General features: G+C 44.4%; 1 protein-coding gene and 1 long non-coding RNA gene across 5 annotated transcripts in view; one reads left to right on the forward strand and one right to left on the reverse strand.

Annotated features, from left to right (window-relative positions):
• The window catches only part of KCNMB2 (potassium calcium-activated channel subfamily M regulatory beta subunit 2), a 307,790-nt gene that overhangs the window by 191,419 nt on the left and 99,721 nt on the right, over positions 1–16,650 (forward strand). The gene's annotated exons all lie outside the window — the stretch shown is intronic.
• The window catches only part of LOC310707552, a 345,072-nt gene that overhangs the window by 10,592 nt on the left and 317,830 nt on the right, over positions 1–16,650 (reverse strand). The window lies entirely within an intron of this gene.

Raw genomic sequence — 16,650 nt, forward strand, 5'->3', positions numbered from 1 at the left:
TCTGCCCAGACACTGAGGTCCAGCGCCGAGGGCCTTCTGGCAGTTCCCTCAATGCGAGAAGCCAAGTTACAAGGAACCAGGCAGAGGGTCTTTTCGGGAGTGGCACCCGCCCTGTGGAACGCCCTCCCACCAGATGTCAAAGAGAAGAACAGCTACCAGACTTTTAGAAGGCATCTGAAGGCAGCCCTGTTTAGGGAAGCTTTTAATGTTTTACAGACCACTGTATTTTAATACTTTATTGGAAGCCGCCCAGAGTGGCTGGGTATAAATACCGGTAAATTATTATTATTATTATTATTATTATTATTATTATTATTATTATTATTATTATTATTATTATTATTATAATACAGTGGTACCCTCAGGTTACAGACGCTTCAGGTTGCAGACACTTCAGGTTACAGACTCCGCTAACCCAGAAATAGTACCTCGGGTTAAGAACTTTGCTTCAGGATGAGAACAGAAATCGGGCGGCGGCGGCACAGCAGCAGCAGGAGGCCCCATTAGTTAAAGTGGTACCTCAGGTTAAGAACAGTTTCAGGTTAAGAATGGACCTCCGGAACAAATTAAGTTCTTAACCTGAGGTACCACTGTACTAAGTAGCAAATAATTTCCTATGGACACGCTGTAAGTGACAGTAAGGTGTAGTGGAAAATGTTCTCCGTTGCTCCAGAGCAGAGATGGGGGAACTTTTTCAGCCCAAAGGAGCCACATGCCAGCAGTGGGAGGGGCCAGATAAAAAGTTGGTGGGGCCACAATATAAACGTTGACTTCGTGGAATAGGCAAAGCTCTACACAGACTCACCTGCATGTCTCTATCCACTATCTAGACAAACAATAGGCATTGTCAGAATTCAGGGACACATTGCAGTCAGGCTCAAACAATCAAGGAAGGTGTGATGCTATAATGATGTCTCAGACTAGCCTACCTCACAGGAATGTTGTGAGGGGGGGAATAGGAGGGGCAATTAGAGCTCTTTGGTGGAGAGAAGGGATAAAAATGAAGCAAATGTGCAATGTATTTTATTTCTACTATGGTGGGGGGAATAATAGAATCATAGAGTTGGAAGAGACCACAAGGGCCATCGAGTCCAACCCCCTGCCAAGCAGGAAACACCATCAGAGCACTCCTGACATATGGTTGTCAAGCCTCTGCTTAAAGACCTCCAAAGAAGGAGACTCCACCACACTCCTTGGCAGCAAATTCCACTGTCGAACAGCTCTTACTGTCAGGAAGTTCTTCCTAATGTTTAGGTGAATGTTAAGTAGAATATTTTTTTATTAAAAAAACAAAACACTCATATTAAGAAGCAGAGGCAATAATTTTCTACTTAGGTGTTCTATTTTGCCAGGTTGGGGGGTGGGGCAGTAGGTGGTAAATCCATACCTCTTATTTCACGGTTCTAGTTTCTACAGTTTTGAACACAAAAAGGTCAAAATCAGATGCAAATTATATTCTCAGCTTCATATCAATGTCTCCTTACTCTGTCTTAGAAATCTGCAAGTAAATTAAACCGTATACAAATAATGCATATTATCCTCACCGCTCAAATGTTCATGGTTTATGAAGCTCAGTAGATAACTTTCAGAGATTTTAAAATCCCCAGAGAGCTTGAAAGTGTTGTTGCAAGTATGCAGTGAAACCTGGAGCTTATGCCTCACCAAGATTTGGCTAAGGTTTTCTGCTATATATAAGGGGTGGGAAACTTTTTATTTCAGCCTGGGGGCCACATTCTGTTCTGGTCAACTTCCCAAGGGCCATGTGGCAGTGGTGGGCGGGGCCAGAGGCAAAAGAGGGTGGAGCAATGAATATAAAGTCTACCTTTGTACAGTAGGTAAAGGTAAAGGGACCCCTGACCATTAGGTCCAGTCGTGACCGACTCTGGGGTTGCAGCGTTCATCTTGCTTTATTGGCAGAGGGAGCCGGCGTGCAGCTTCCAGGTCATGTGGCCAGCATGACTAAGCCACTTCTGGAGAACCAGAGCAGCGCATGGAAACGCCGTTTACCTTTCCGCCGGAGTGGTACCTATTTATCTACTTGCACTTTGACGTGCTTTCAAACTGCTAGGTTGGCAGGAGCAGGGACTGAGCAAAGGGAGCTCACCCCGTTGTGGGGATTCGAACCACCGACCTTCTGATCGGCAAGTCCTAGGCTCTGTGGTTTAACCCACAGCACCACCCGCGTCCCTACCTTTGTACAGTATCCTCCATCAAATCATAGAATTGTAGAGTTAGAAGGGACCACCAGAGTCATCTAAGCCCAACCTCTTGCAATGCAGGAATCTTTTGCCCAACATGGGGCTCAAACTCGCAACCTTCAGAATAAGAGTCTCATGCTCTCCCAACTGAGCTAAGAAGGTTGATGCTTGTAAACAAAAGGTGGCCAGGAACACATTTCAGCTAGGCAAAAAGTCTTGTGAAAAGGAGGGACATGGCTTGCAAAGAAGGAGTGTGACATGGGGAGGACAAATTTGGCCCCCGAGCCTGTGGTTCTCCACCCCTGATGTTAAAGCACAGGCGTGTTTTGTCAAAGGCAAATAACCATGGAGCTGCACAATTACGTTGCCATGTAAATAATAGCAATGATTTCTGTATTTGTGAGGGAGGGGAAATGAGGCTGAAGTTAATGTAGCATCAAATGAATTTTCCATTTTAGTAATTAGGCATTGGCTTTCTTTTTAAATATTTCATGCAGAGAGCAGCTAAATAGAATGGACAATCTATGCGAGACAACAGAGGGGAATACTTTGAATAAAACTTTTTTTGCCTGAGGCAATAGATATCAGCATGTATCATCCATAAGCAAGCGTCGTTATTTGATGGAAAAATTGCATGCTGTAGGACCAGCTATTAATGACCATTGCAGAGCCAAAATGAACAGACTTTTTCTATAATAAAAAAATTCCTTCTAGTAGCACCTTAAAGACCAACTAAGTTAGTTCTTGGTATGAGCTTTCGTGTGCATGCACACTTCTTCAGATACACTGAAACAGAAGTTGCCAGACCCTTCTATATAGTGAGAAGGTGGGGAGGGGTATTACTCAGAAGGGTGGTGGGAATGGGAGATTGGCAGATAGCTGAGATGAGCCTGTTGACGACTCTTAATGACTGCAATAGGTCTTACAGAAAAAGGCAAGGGGTGAGAAGGAGAAGGGGTGAGAATGGCTTAGTCATGTATAATGAGATAAGAATCCAATGTCTTTGTTCAGACCAGGTCTCTCCATGGTTTTAAGTTTGGTAATGAGTTGCAATTCAGCAGCTTCTCTTTCCAGTCTATTTCTGGACTTTTTCTATGTAATGCAATGCCCTTCCTGGCCAGGACATTGAATCCAATTCTTAAATGCTAATAGTGAATTAATTCTGCAGGAGAAATTGTGTCATCCATGGACAAAAGAGAGGCATCAGCATGCTCAGAGAAATCCCCAGGTTTGCTGAACTGGGGGAGAACCTTGAGAAAGTAAACAAGAATGGGGAATTATTAAGGGCTGAGCATGCTCAGTGGATGTGGAATGCTGCCTGACTATTGGGGGCAAAGGAGCATCAGAACAGAGTATCTTGCAAGATGGCATAGCTGGCTGGCTGGTAAGGGCAAAAATGGAAAAGTTGAAATGGAGTGTCCTAAAAGGTGGAGTGGCTGGCTTGAAACCTGAAGAGGTACACTCCATGCTGCAAGATTTCGTTTCCGGTTCCACTGCTTCATTCCATTCTGCAAAGCTTGTTTTCTAGCAAGATTTTTTCTAGCGAGGTTACAACAAATGGGGGAGAACAACAGAAACTGAAAAGGGGAAATAATATAGTAAGTTGTTTCTAAAACACATCTGGTTAATATGAGGCTCGAAAAGAAGAATAAGAAATTTTTAGCAAGTCTAAGAGCCAAAGAAAATGTGGAATAGGAGAGCTCTGAACAGATCATCCATCTGTTACATCTTCCTTATACCATCTGCAGAAGATGCTAGAGGGCATCAGCTAGTGACCCAAGTGAATAGACAGCCTCCTATGAGAAAAGATTGCCTTTCAGATCTCCTGGTTTCTGACCACTTATTGTTGTTTAGTCGTTTAGTCATGTCCGACTCTTTGTGACCCCATGGACCAGAGCACGCCAGGCACTCCTGTCTTCCACTGCCTCCCACAGTTTGGTCAAACTCATGCTGGTAGCTTCGAGAACACCGTCCAACCATCTCATCCTCTATTGTCCCCTTCTCCTTGTGCCCTCCATCTTTCCCAACATCAGGGTCTTTTCCAGGGAGTCTTCTCTTCTCATGAGGTGGCCAAAGTATTGGAGCCTCAGCTTCACGATCTGTCCTTCCAGTGAGCACTCAGGGCTGATTTCCTTCAGAATGGATAGGTTTAATCTTCTTGCAGTCCATGGGACTCTCAAGAGTCTCCTTGAGCACCATAATTCAAAAGCATCAATTCCTCGGCGATCAGCCTTCTTTATGGTCCAGCTCTCACTTCCATACATCACTACTGGGAAAACCATAGCTTTAACTATACGGACCTTTGTCGGCAAGGTGATGTCTCTGCTTTTTAAGATGCTGTCTAGGTTTGTCATTGCTTTTCTTCCAAGAAGCAGGCATCTTTTAATTTCGTGGCTGCTGTCACCATCTGCAGTGATTGAACCCAAGAAAGAAAATCTCTCACTGCCTCCGTTTCTTCCCCTTCTATTTGTCAGGAGGTGATGTGACCAGTGGCCATGATCTTAGTTTTTTTGATGTTGCACTTCAGACCATATTTTGCACTCTCCTCTTTCACCCTCTGACCACTTAGGGCTTTCTAACACAAGAATGACCACTAATCATGACAGCTATCTATTGCCTCTACTAACATTGGCAATATGCCTCTGAGTACTAGCTGCTGGGGAATAACAGTAGGAGACACTAACCTCAACCTTTTTGCACTCATAGCTTGCTTGTGGACTTCCATGGAGACATCTAGTTGGCCACTGTGGGACGAGAATGTTGGACTAGGTGGGCCTGTGTTCTGATCCAGCACAACTGTTCCTACGTTCTTAACCAACTTCCTGATAAGCATTATGGATCTTTCAGTATCAATGACATACAACAACTGTACAGGGTCCCCATCAGCAACATTGTCAACACCGCATTCAGAACCAGCCAAAGTTTCTAACGCTTTTCAAAGATCTGGTAAATGATGCATTAAGAGCAATCTATTTGATTGCACCCCATTGTTTTGTAATAATTGATTATGAACAGGGATTTATAAAGCTGCCGTGTTTATTAATGAAGGGAGACTTCTGCAAGAGATCTTGGTGGGGGTTTTTTTTAATCTGCCTAGTCCTTTCAAAACCTTTTGAAACACTGCCTGCATTTTTATATCTGCCTCTGTAAGAGGCAGAAACTTCTGTGAGCAAAAAGCAATGCTTTGTGCACCACTTGTTGGCAAAAAATAAAATAAAAAGTGGCATCAAAATGCTGGAATATTCAAAAGAAAACAGATTAAGTTAAACCAAACAGAGTGGGTCCAGTCTATTTAGCTAGAGTTCACTGAGATCAGTGGGGAAGGAGACAGGTTTTGGTCATCACTGTTTCAGTGAACACAACATACACAGTTAACTGTGTTATTGTTGGTTGTGCTATTGTGTATAGCAAGGAAGAGGGGGAATGAGAACCTGAGCTACAGGCTGCCTGTTTGATTCATCGCCTTCTGATAACTCCAACCTAACCATGAAGCAACAGAAACAATCTTTGAGAGTGTTCATTATTCGGGGAAGAAATATACTGCCTCAGCTGGAGGGGGCGGAAGGATTGATGGACTTGCAGCAGTGGAGGAAACCATGATGTGCTCCTTCTTCACCAAACTGCCTGAGGACAAAAGCCGAATACTGAAAGAATGAGAGTGACTGTTCCTGTAATACTTTCAAGTAGGCTCTATTGACTCAAGGCCCTGGGAAGTAGATATCACACATTCAGTGTTCTGCGGAATCCTGATTTTCTGAGTTTCCAATGCAAATTAATTTATGAATGTGGCAAACAAAAAAGACACCCAAAATAACAGCACTGGACTTTTTTTTTAGAAATAAGTGATAGGGAGATGCACTGGGAACTGTGGGAAGAGGGAGGCAGAGAATGAGAAGGTGAGCCTCCATTCACCATTAGCTCTGGCTCTTCCCATTACTGGCTTGTGGCCCCTGAAAGATTACCCCCAAGGGAATGTGGCCCTCAATTGGAAAAAAAGGTTTCCCCATCTCCACTATAGACTTATTTTCCTTTGTCAGATGTTGGGAGAGTATGCAAGTGTCATGGAGACAGCCTGGTCGATGGGCCCTCTGTGTTTACGATTGTTGTTTGTTTTCTTACAAAGGTCACAAGCAAAAGCCTGCAAAAACTCCGAAAGGGTATTCTAAATGTTGAAGTTATTAAGCAGGCAGGTACAAATAAAAGGTCCATTGCAGCAGATGGAGGACCTGAGGCACTTGCGTGCCTGTGAAATGTTATTGGCGTTTGATGCTGTGATAATTGCTTCATAATGTAAGCAATTTTGTTATGAATGTGAACATGGCAGACGATTCATTCTATAATGTATCATCTCGAGTTCAAGCTTGAGTCCTTTGACTTTTGTAATTTCCCAGAGCGAAATGAATGAAGATTGCAATACGCTTGAACTTAATTTATGCCATCACACGATGCATATTTTAGAAAGTGCGAGTTCATTAAATGGCCGAACTAAACTCTAGCAGTGTGTGTGTGTGTGTGTGTGTGTGTGTGTGTGTGTGTGTGTACAACAGACATGACTATACACACAACATTAAGGCTGCAAACCTAAACACACTTACTAGGGAGTAAATGGTACAGAAAATAACAGCAAATGCACACACACAAACACACACACACACACACACACACACACACACACACCAGTACAAAGTAGACACTACTGGCAGCAACCTAATCATTTAGCTGGGAAAGCTTATTGGAAGAAGAATGTCTTCAATTGCTTCTGAAAGGTGCAGATAGCGGGAGCCTGTCATATCTTGACAGGAATGCTATTCCACAGAACAGGAGCAGCCACACTGAAAGCTCAGCTCCAGGTTACTGAGTTCCATTTTGCTACAGGATGGTGAGCAGGGAATTGCTGTCGCTTGGAGCTGCATCCCTTGTGTTTAAACATCTGATTAAAAACTCACCTTTCCTCTTTCTGTCAGCTCTCGCAACTTTGCCATTCCCTTTTCTTTGGGTCTCTCACCTTGCTTGGAATCGAAGCCAGAGGGCACAGCCTGCGTCTCTCACTTAGTTCTCAGATAAAGAGCCTGGTTTATATCAGTAGTCTAGAAATTACTACCAATAATAGTACATGTCAGCAGGACTTTCCTGCATCAGCACTGCACATTTTCAGCATACAGCCCCAGAGGATGAACTGCTATATCAGGCATGGTGAACCAGTAGCCTTCCAGATGTTGTGAAACTCCAACTCCCATCAGCTCCAGCCAGCATGGCCATTGGTCAAGGATGATGGGAGTTGTAGTCTAACACTGAGGCCACAGGTTCCCCAGCCCTGTGCTATATCATAGATGAGGGTGATACTGAAGATGCTTACATTAATGTGATCTTCAAATAGCCTCTTTAGTGAGCATCCTTTACTGAAGAGATGGGCTTTACTGAATGACTGTGTGCATTTATTCCATGGGTGCTGTGTCTTGTCCAACAGAAGTCCTATGTTGGTAGGGAAACAATCTGTGCGGATGCTTATCCACTCATCATGGGAATGTGATCATTTCTTACGTGCAAATAGTTTATTTAACTTTCATTTTCATTGTTTATATGTCATTGTGCTGCGTAGAGGGGCTGAGGGTTGTGAACAATAATGTTTGCTGTACCACTGCAAGCAACAACCCATCAATCACCACTAGACTGTTTGAAAATAAGAGGCAACAGCCAGGCTAACTCCGAAGTTCTGCACCCTTCACTTGGGACAAAGGTCCCATCTGTCCAATGACTGGGCCTGCCCTTGCCTTAGTTACAGCAAAGAAGGCTGCAATCTATCTGCCCCTATTTATAGCCCAATCTACAAATATTTTCCATGCAATCTCAGTACCACTCATGGACTCTCTTGCTGTAGCGATTATCACCCCTGTTACCTCATGGCAATTTTGCAGTACTTCAGATGCACTGATTATCACATTAAGCATGGCTTTCCTTATGGGAATGAGCTAAAAATAAGCATTGTGGGTTTTTTCCCCCTCTCCTAAAGTGAATGAAACATTTCCCTGTATACACTACCGGCAGCTTGCGGGGGAGGCTGACTTTTCTGCAGTCATGAAACTTGCCCTTCAGGAGGTCCAATTCATAAAAAAACCCACTCTTCCTTTGCCCTCGCTAACTTCATTGAAGGTTTATCTCAGGATGAAGACTAGGCAGGAGGGGAAATCTGAGGAAAGAGAAAACTGACTGTGGATTTTAATGAGCATCCAGGAAGAACCTACAGATAACAGTGGAAGTGAAGCAAAGGAACACAAGAAGCTGCCTTATACTGAATTAGACCATTGTTCCATGTAGCTCAATATTGTCTGCTCCAAATGGCAGTTGCTTCCTTAGATTTCACACGGTGAAAGTGATGCTGTTGAGACTCAGCTTATGTTAGACCCAGAAGCTTAAGACCAAAGGTGGGAAGTGGCTGTCCAAAGTTTCATATAGATGACATTGCGTGGCAAGGTCCCAACCCACCCCACCCCCCTTGGTAGAATAAAGACACATGACTCAAATATTTAAGGTTAATGGGCTAAAAAAGGCCACAACTTTATTAGTTACAGATGATGAGCGGTATTGGCTTAGGCATTGGATCTAACCCACTATATCTGACTCCAGCCTGTCTGCAGGGAGTTTGGGGAGGGTTAACCACCAGTAGGGGGAGTCCTGCTGATGCACGTCAACTAGGAGCTCCCCCAGGGGTCACCGATAGGGGTCGTGCCTTAGGCCCTAACCTCCCTAGGCTTCGGACAGGGCCATGCCCCCAAGAATCCTTTACCGGGCTACCCTTCAATATGCGGGGCAGGTGATGGCGCAACCTCCCCTCTTCTCTTCTCCAGAAATATTCCAATGCCTAACCGCCAAACTGTAAGAGTTGTGACAATTTGCTACAAGGTAGATGAAAACCAGGGGACACAGGTGGCGCTGTGGGTTAAACCACAGAGCCTAGGACTTGCCAATCAGAAGGTCAGCGGTTCGAATCCCTACAACGGGGTGAGCTCCCATTGCTCAGTCCCTGCTCCTGCCAACCTAGCAGTTCGAAAGCACGTCAAAGTGCAAGTAGATAAGTAGGTATCGCTCCAGTGGGAAGGTAAACGGCGTTTCCGTGCACTGCTCTGATTCGCCAGAAGCGGCTTAGTCATGCTGGCCACATGACCTGGAAGCTGTCCGCTGGCTCCCTTAGCCAATAAAGAGAGATGAGCGCCGCAACCCCAGAGTCGGCCATGACTGGACCTAATGGTCAGGGGTCCCTTTACCTTTACCTAGGCGAAAACCAAGTGGCTGGTGCCAATTTGCCAAGTGGGAAAATTCCTACCAGGCCCCTCAACAGCAGCCAACCGAAGTCCATAACAAGGTCAAAAGAGATGAAAACCTTAAAAGGTGGGAGGGTGGGAAAACCGGAGCAGCTGGAAGCCAGAAAAGAGAGATCTCCCAGCTGTGTCCTGCCTTTATCGAGCAGGCCACACCCCCAGACCAACCAGATTGGGGGGGGGGGGTCGTGAGAGCCCGCAACACCACCTCCTCCTTAAGGCGGAAGTGGCCTTCCCAGCACAAGCTGGAGATGCCAGGGATGGAACGTAGGACCTTTGGTGTGCAAGGCAGATACTCTGTCATTGAGCTATGGTCCAAGCATGACCAAATGTCCCCTTTTTAACTTTGAAGCAATCCCAGCATCACGCATGGGATTGTATGCCACATGGGTGACAGCTGGGATGAAAACAACCATGGGATGTATAAATAGCCACTGCCACCTTTTGCTGCTTTCCCAAAATAGCAACACTTGGCTGAGAGAAGCCGGAAGAGTGGGACGAAATTGCACATAAACTCATTTTTAAAAGAATCGCAACACTTTCTCCCCCAGGGGTGCAGTGGGAACAGAGGAAGGTTTGAATATCCTTACTGCCCCTCCCCCATATTAATAAATCAATGTCATTGTCTGCTTGGAGCCAAATGTGAGCAATAACAGTCTTCCTTTTTGATTATTTTTTTTAAATGTTCTCATTTCAAAACTCAATCTGAGTCGCATTGTGGTGGTTATTAAAGGGGGGAGGGGAGTGCATGGAGAAAGGGAGAGGGATTTGGTAACTCTGAAAGCCAGGCTCAAAAAATGTAGACAAGCAGGACAGGGTGGCAACCATCTCCCAAAACTGATTGCCACAGATACCAGTACCCAAGGTTTGGCACATGGACTCTGTACACAGAGGTGCCAGGCAGACGTCATGACCAGTAGCCGTTCATAGATCTGTGCTCTGTAATACAATACAATACAAACCCTAATACAAGGGTTGCCAATATTTTTGGCCAAGTGGGCTCATTTGGAATTTTGTGCTGTGGTTGCTATTTACAAAAAAACATGGCTGCTGTGGGGGGGGGGTGGCATAACACAAAACGGTGTGCCTTTGGCACCCACAAACTTTCAGGTGCTTCGGGATTTAGCACTCTTTGTGTTCAGAAGAACCCATTAAATGCTTCTCAGCGGGATGTGCAACATCTTTCTGTTCAGCTAGATCCATGTCTGACATCTTTCACCTTTCATAAGTTGTACACCTTCAAGCCACTTCTGGGCACATACGCTAGAGAAAGCAATGCTCTAAGCGGGCATCAAACACATATAAGTATTCCTGGAAGGAGGAGGAGGAGGAGGAGTTTGGATTTGATATCCCACTTTATCACTACCCTAAGGAGTCTCAAAGCGGTTAACATTCTCCTTTCCCTTCCTCCCCCACAACAAACACTCTGTGAGGTGAGTGAGGCTGAGAGACTTCAGAGAAGTGTGACTAGCCCAAGGTCACCCAGCAGCTGCCCGTGGGGGAGCGGAGACTCGAACCCGGTTCCCCAGATTACGAGTCCACTGCTCTTAACCACTACACCACACTGGCTCTCATTATGGTACATAATGAGGAATATCTGTAAGAGGTTCCACCTCCTGGATGTCAAACACTATCCATCCCTGACTCTAATCATTTGGGGGGGGGATTAGAGTCCCACTGCTACTCCTCAACACCTGTTCCTCATTTATGGAAACCAGCCCCAAATAAGAGCAAAAATTCTCATCAGCAGTAGGCTAAAAACTGGTAAGGAGGTTCCCTTACCCCAGGCTGATACCTGAAGTAAAGGCGAAACATTGCACAAAAGGACTTCCCTCTGATACTGTCAATTGCAGAGCAAAGCTTCCTTCTGCTCCTGGTTCAGTACCATGGACAAGGCTCTAGAAGCAACTGGTGAAAGACAACTTTGAGTGCAAACTATAGGAGACAATCATTTGAGAAAATGATAATCAGGTTGTGCGTATGGGTATCACTGGCCAATCTTCTTCTGGGGCCTCATTTTGTGTGTCATCATTTCCACATTAGAAATACAAGGGATAGGTATCTGAGGCAGGTGGAACCCTTGAATGGCTTGCCAAGGCTGGTTTGCCTTACTCCCATCACTGTCAATCAGATGGCTGATGGGAGTTGTAGTCCAAAACATCTGGAGGGCATCTGAAGGCTGCTGCCTCTTGGTAGTGAAGACTTTCATCCCAGCACATTTTACTGAGCTCCAGCTGATATTTATTCAGCTACTGGCTTTCTCGTTTCATTATAGCTTGTGCTAGAGTTTCACTGATATTTTGTTGTTTTTATTGCTATACTCATGTACCATTATTATCCGATGCCTTGAATATTAGAAAAACATGATGCATGAACTACTATCGCTACACACTGGGAAGATCTATCGGGGGCCATCCTTCCAGCATGGTATATAGCAAGGTGTGAGAAATAGCCTTACTAGAAAAACTCATTTATAAGCCAAGAGTAGCAAGAGGACAAAAAGACACACATTTTTTTTTATTATTTTTTTTTGCACTATGGAACGATTTTATTCAGTATGTAAAAGACGACTCTCACAATTTGAGTGCACACCCAGTTTTTAAAAGTATATGGCTGTATCTCTACCCCCGCGCCACACACTCTCAGTACACATTGTTGTATGGGTTTGTAATGTGAGTTTTTGTTTTTGCTTTTATTCTTTATTATCTTGAGAATTGTGTAATTATGCACCTGACAGTACTCTCTTTCCCTTCCCTCGCTCCCCCCACCCCAGTTTTTATTTCTATTGTTATTTCATTGATTATATTTGCTACATATCTCTGAATGCCATTTTGAAACAAAGTGCCTTCTTAAGATATGTAAACCTGCAAAATTATGTTCGTTTGGTTTTGGGGTTTTCTAAAAAAAAATATTTTTATCATTTTATCTTTCCTGCATTTTTCAAAACCTTTTAAAAAAACCAACCTATTTTCACACAAAAAAAAGCATGGGACAAATGCTGAAAAAGAATCAAGAAAAATGCATTTGATGGTGCAATCCCCATTGCAGTGCAACCGCAAGAACCTAGCTTAAGACCTAGTCCACCCTTGTCTATTATGTTTGTTACAGTATGACTGCAATTTCCTAATTTCTGCTCTAAACCTTCTATCTATGTCTATATAGATATGGAAACCAAAGGATAAGGAGCCTGATACATACGGTGGGTGGGGAGGGAGTCAGCAGTTTGCTGAGTGGGCTCAGACACCCCATAAGAACAGTACAGCATCCCGGCTGCCGGGGGGCAAGTTCATTTTACATCTCTCAAGCTGCCATTTAGCATGTGCCAAAGTCTTCCTCTGCGTAACAATAAGGAAAGGTCAGTCCGATGCAGACAGGTGCAAGAGTCGTGAAGAAGGAATCTGACAATAAAGGTTAGCTAGTTAAATGTCATCACTAAAGGGAAGACAAGCTGCTGTGAACACATGAAGAAGTTGATTTATTCTGTGTCTGATGGCTTGGCCACCATTCCAGACCAGGGGTAGCCAATGTGGACCCTCCAGAGGTTTTTGGACTACAACTCCCTCTATCCCTGATCATTATCTGTACTTGAAGGGGCTAGTGAGAGTTGGGAGTCCAACAACTTCTGTCTCCCTTTGCTGAAATTGTGGAATACCCTCCTCACAGAGGTGTGTCTAGCATCTTCATGGTACATCTTCTGCCATAGATGCTGAGGATAGACCTCTTTACCCTGACCTTTGATGGTTATGGAGCCAGTGTGGTGTAGTGGTTAAGAGCGGTAGACTCCTAATCTGGGGAACCGGGTTCGCGTCTCCGCTCCTCCACATGCAGCTGCTGGGTGACCTTGGGCCAGTCACACTTCCTTGAAGTCTCTCAGCCCCACTCACCTCACAGAGTGTTTGTTGTGGGGGAGGAAGGGAAAGGAGAATGTTAGCCGCTTTGAGACTCCTGAAGGGGAGTGAAAGGCGGGATATCAAATCCAAACTCTTCTTCTTCTTCTTGTTTTGGGAGAACCATCTCTTTTGTTGAATCCATACTTCTGCACTAGCTGGAACAGATTTGCTGCTTTACTTACATGTATCACTGTATGTTGCATTCTTGTATCCCATATGGGGACCTTGTGGCGATAGGCGTATAAGAAGACTTATAAGTAAATTAATAAATAACTTACACCTGAAGGTTACCATGTTGATCACCCTGGTGTAGACCAATGCTGCCTTGTTCTGAGTAGCAAGAATTATCCCAGGTCTCCTGCGAGGATCTCTTTGAACCCGGCCACCTAAAATTGTACCTGGAGCCTTCAGCTTTGAAAATATGTGTCCTGCCATATAACAGACTCCCGCTGTGCCTAAATCTGAGGGATTGTGGGGGCTCGGAGCTCATCTCCTCACCAGCATAAGGTTCATGATTGTGCCAGGTCTAAATCACTGAGCCATACATTCTGTGGCAAAGACCCGAGCCCCCCCCCCACCCCCACCCAAGCAACAAGGCTGTAGATATTAAAGATTATTAAAAACCACTAAGTCTCTTTATCATGGCCCATTATAATGCTTAAAATTAGTGCCACAAGCTGAAAGCATTGGCAGATTAATCTGCCAAATAATCTGCAAATTATTTGGGATTGCTCAAATAAAGATGTAATTGTAGATTAAAATCTGCACAGACACAGTTAATTGGCGGTGCTGTCAGCATCCAAGGTTATGTGACATGGGAATCTTGCTGGACCTCTTGCCACAGCAGGCAATGCAGATGTGACAGCCCTATCTAATGTGTGCCAAAGGAGATAAAAAATAAATTAAAACAGCTTTTCCTTCTGTTCTGTATCCAAAGCCAGGAAAAGCCAAGCTTCACACCATGAATTGAGCTGTTAGCCTCCTTTCTTCACAAGATTGGGGGGGGGGCACCTTCATTAAAAGCTCTACAAGATGTATATTTATTTAAATCTAATAAACAGAAGGGCTGGTGGATTCAAGAGCTAGAATGCTGCATTAGGTATGTGGTTGTCGCCTCATAGAAGAGACTTGAGTTCCGGTCCCCAGTCAGCCATGCTGGGCTTGCAGAGAGGGTTTTGTTCAGATGCCACTGCTCTGGTCCCAAGCCATGAAGGGCTTTCCAAGGTCAAAGCCAGCATCTTTAATGGGGTCCAGACACAGACTGGGAACCATGCTGTGCAGTTCCTGTCAGCAGTCCTGCAGCTGTGTCCTGAACAAACATAGATATGCTAATGAACTGTCTATCAGTATTTATATTAGATTGTAGCATTCCATCAAACTCTTCCAAAATTCCATCACGCTGGCCAAGAAATAGAACCCGTGGAGATATGTAAATAGTGGCTGGTGTGAACCTCATTGTGTTTATCTCAGCTTTCATCTGGGACCCAGTTGAAAGGGGGGCAACCTGTAATTACATGGGGCAGATTTAGCTCATCACACACACACACACACACACACACCATGGTTTCCTTGAGTACATGTCTTTAAGTACATGTCAGGGATGATGGGTATTGTAGTTCAGAAACATCTGGAGGGCCACATATTCCATACTCAAAATAAATAAATGAGAAGCTGTCTGTCACTCATTCCTATTGGAAAAAGTAAAAGTTAGCATTCAGATGGAGGGTGCAGTTGCCTATCACTACCCCAGCTGAGCTATGACTGACAGAGACGCTGGCATGGTCATCCAGTCACTTCAATTCTTTCCTAAATTATCTTACACTTTTACTTTCCCCCACGTCTCTCCTTAGGAACACAGGAATGTAGGAATCTGAGTTACACCAAGTCAGACCACTGGGACATCCAGCTCAGTATTGTTTTTACTAGATAGATAGATAGATAGATAGATAGATAGATAGATAGATAGACAGATAGATAGATAGATAGATGATAGATGATGATGATGATGATAGATAGATGATAGATAGATAGATAGATAGATAGATAGATAGATAGATGATAGAGATAGATGATAGATAGGTAGATGATAGATAGATAGATAGATAGATAGATAGATAGATAGATAGATGGTAGATAGGTAGATGATAGATATAGATAGATATAGATGATACACCCTACACTTATTTTCATAAGTGGATGCATAACTTTGTTGTTTTTCCAACATATTTTTGGGGGACTGCATGCTTTGTGGGTGAGGGGGCTGGTTCATTCCCTCTCTCTCTCTCATCTTATTTTTGCATTGTGCTCCAAAAGGGATGCTCTTCTTGTTTTCTTAAGTGACACTTGCAGCAAAAGGCATGGGGAGGGGGAAGCAGCCTTTAAAAAGAAATGTTTCGAGTAAATAAATTAATGAAATTCCATTAAACTGTCTTTGGAACCTCTTATCCCCTTAAAAATAAAACCCAGGAGCCATGTTCAGGAGTAAGGAGATGGTGGGAGAGAGGGAAGGGCCTTTGGGCTATGGGATGGATGCACAGCTAGTAAATTGATATAGTGTAGAGAAGTTCAGAGCATTCCGCTTCTCTCTTCCTAATGACAATGCCACACTGCCTCACCTTCCCTCTCCTGCACAGCTCTTAAAGGTACAGGAATGCCACCAAGACTATATCTGCATTCTCTGTCTCTCTGTCTCTCTCTCCTAAAGGCGTGGATTGCAGGTGCCATGGCCTACTTGAAACCAGAGAGCTGTTAACCTCACTTTGAACCAGCTTTTATATGACAACATGTCTTCTCCCAGGCAATGTCAGCCTTTAACAAAAGCAAGCTTGCAGTCTGGAGGGAAACATTGAAGAGGCTGTGATTAGGCACACAAAGAGAGGGGTCAGCTGGTGCGCTAATTGCCCAGGAAGCGGGTTACTAAGCAGCACCTCCTAACCCAGTTGTTATTCCCCGGGGACACCGCCATCCACTCCAACCTTTGCAGCCTGCCGTCTGTCTTGCTCAAGACCCAAATCAAAATGTCTCGTTACTACAGACGGTGAAACACCCGCAACAGCACCGCCCTTTCTCATCTTATAGCAAAATGGCAAGCAGAGGGCCCAAATACTGTAGCATTTGATAACAGTAAGTTGGTAGTTCATCTCCCCTCCCCACACAGTCCCCCCCCCTTCAAAAAAAAAACATGTAGGCTTTCCCAACCAAATTACAGATCAGGAAATGGGTGTTTCCCTGACTCACCCTCCTCCG

The sequence above is a fragment of the Podarcis liolepis genome (assembly GCF_965112155.1).
Source record: "Podarcis liolepis genome assembly, chromosome: 5".
In the NCBI taxonomy this organism is placed as follows: Eukaryota; Metazoa; Chordata; class Lepidosauria; order Squamata; family Lacertidae; genus Podarcis; species Podarcis liolepis.